The sequence below is a fragment of the Grammomys surdaster genome, unplaced genomic scaffold (genome assembly GCF_004785775.1).
Source record: "Grammomys surdaster isolate TR1022 unplaced genomic scaffold, NIH_TR_1.0 1016, whole genome shotgun sequence".
In the NCBI taxonomy this organism is placed as follows: Eukaryota; Metazoa; Chordata; class Mammalia; order Rodentia; family Muridae; genus Grammomys; species Grammomys surdaster.
The window spans coordinates 7321-10089 of NW_021605435.1; the positions used below are offsets into that span (position 1 = coordinate 7321).

General features: G+C 34.7%; 1 pseudogene; it reads left to right on the forward strand.

Annotated features, from left to right (window-relative positions):
* Positions 1-1538: 1538 nt before the first annotated feature.
* On the forward strand, positions 1539-2528 carry LOC114634579 (annotated as a pseudogene).
* The last annotated feature ends 241 nt before the right edge of the window (positions 2529-2769 follow it).

The window sequence follows — 2769 nt, forward strand, 5'->3', positions numbered from 1 at the left end:
ATTGCATAATATTACATTATATGTACATATATATACATATACATGTATTATATAATATATATGTTATATATGTATATATAGAGAGAATATATATGTAGTGTATGTAATACATAATGTTACATTATATATTATATATTACATAATATTACATTATATATACATATATATACATATATGCATATATACATAATATTACATTATATATACAGAGAACCAGTTTTTAAGCCACACTTCTTCTTGTTCTCAGTGTTTCTCTTGCCATTTTAATCTCTGTCTGATGTTGGTTATACTTTCTCTAACTACCCTGGCGTGGTCAGTATAAGACAGCATTCCTCCTTGAGGGCAGCACAGAGTCACCCTTGCTGAAGGAAATGCAGATCCAGCTCCCTGTGTTTTGGGGGGAGCCTTTCAGACAACAAAATGAGGAATTATTGCTGATTAGTGATGCCAGGTTTTAGCTGTTCCATGTCCTTGTCAATGGCCCCTTGAAGTTCTGAGGAGTGCAAGCCCTGAGGCTGGCATCTGGATTAGAACCTCCCACAGCAAACACCACGGGTGGCCCCTTTTTATCTGGAAATGATAAAAGAAGGGAATTCTCAGGGAGATCTCTCTTCCCTGGATGTCACTTGTTATTTACCTACATTTGGTCTGGCTTTGTGGAAGTGTCTATTTGTTTTACTAATCTTTCTGGCAGGCAACAAGCAGCACCTTCTTGGTATAAAAAAGATATATCAAGCCTCAGCCCCATATGAGAATTGGGTCTGGGTAACTCATTTTTCTATTTTGTTAAGACTTTTTGTTACAAATTTCTCGTTTCTGGTAATTTTTTGGATTTGTCATCTGTTTAATTAAAGCTTTCTGTTTGTTTTGTTTTGCTTTTTCCTCAAGTTTTCACTATTTTTCTTAATTTTTCACTAGTTCTTCCAACAATGTTTTCAAATTTAACAAATTTTTCCAAGTAAATGTTCAATTTTATCAGAAAAAAAAATGTTTCAAATCCCATTTCTTTTCAAATCAAATGTTTTCCTTATCAACTTTCTATTTTGTTAAGAATTTCTGTTAGAAATTTCTTCTTTTTAGTAACTTTTTGATTTGTCATCTGTTTAATTAGTGTTTTCTGTTTATTATTTTTTCTCAAGTTTTCACTATTTTTCTTAATTTTTCACTAGTTTTGTGAACAATGATTTCAATTTGATCAATTTTTTCCAAGTAAATGATCGATTTTATCAGAAAAATTGTTTTGAATCAGATTCCATTTCATATCCAATGTTTTCCTTATCAATTTTCTCAAATTTTCACTAGTTTTTTTCAACAACGCTTTCAATTTTTTCAATTTTTTTCCAGTAAATGTTCAATTTTATCAGAAGAAATTGTTTTGGAGACATTGTTGAAAAAAACTAGTGAAGATTTGAGAAACAAAAGTGTAAACTTGAGAAAATAATAACAAAATGAATAGAAAAATGTAATTAAACGGATGACAAAAACAAAAAAATTATGAAAAATGAGAAATTTTTAATGAAAATTCTTTTAAAAAATAGAAAATTGGTGAGTACAACATTGGCCCTTTGCGACACCGTCACCAACCGACTGGTGCAGCCTGTGGACCACGAAGATGCTATTCGTGCAATATTAGAGTATAGCCAAAATGTAGAAGAACTTCTGAGGCGCAAGAAAGTCCACCGAGAAGTCATAGTTAGGTATTTGGGAACACAAGGAGTGGTTGTACCTCCAACGACTGAAAAACACAATCTTATTCAGTATGCAAAAGATTACTGGGAAAAACAGTCACCCAAACTGAAGGAGGCAGCAGAGCCAGTTACAAAGACACGGGGCATCCAACTCTTTGAGCAGCAGGCGAAGGCAGATAAAGAAGCTGAAAAGGTTGATTTTCATCGGTTAGTTGAAGAATTCTGTCACTGGTTCTTTGAACTTCTTAATTCTCAGAATCCTTTTATGGGACCACCTCAAGAGGAATGGGGCCCACAGCACTTCTGGCATGATGTCAAGCTTAGGTTTTATTATAATACCTCAGAACAAAACATGACAGACTACCAAGGAGCAGAAATTGTGAGTCTTCACTGACTGTCATTAGGAGAGAGGAATTTCTTTTTCTCAGTCTCAACCTTGATCGTCAGGGACTAAAATGTGCATCTTCTCCTCATGGATTAGTTATGGTTGGAGTTGCAGGCACTGTCCACCGAGGAAATTCTTGTTTGGGCATATTTGAACAAATTTTTGGACTTATCCGTAGCCCTTTTGTGGAAAATACTTGGAAAATCAAATTTATCAACCTGAGAATCATTGGAGGAAGTTCCTCTGCTCCTGGATCATTACTGAAACCATCTGTAACATTTGAGCAGAGTGATCTGGTGGCCTTTTATAATATAATTACTTTGTGTAATATCCCGGAAGAAAGACCTAATGTAAGGCAGATATTGGATAGTGGGACTGGAGACCAGGTTTTACATAGAGATGAGGCATTGTTGAACAAAAGGGAAATGAATCTACCTAACCCTCTAAAGCATTGATCACGGTCGCTTAGCCTGAAGAGCTGCAGAAACACAACAGTGACCGTCTCTAAACCACTGCAGATGTGAGAATTGACTTATTTTAGCTGAAATACCCTTTTGGACTACAGACTTGCCTATTTCTACCTGAGTTACAGCAAATGTTCTGAGAACTTATTGAGGTCCACCAAATAAATCCCACTTTAGATGTTGTAGATACTTAGAAACTTTAGGTAATATTTTCATTTTATTTAGTGACTAG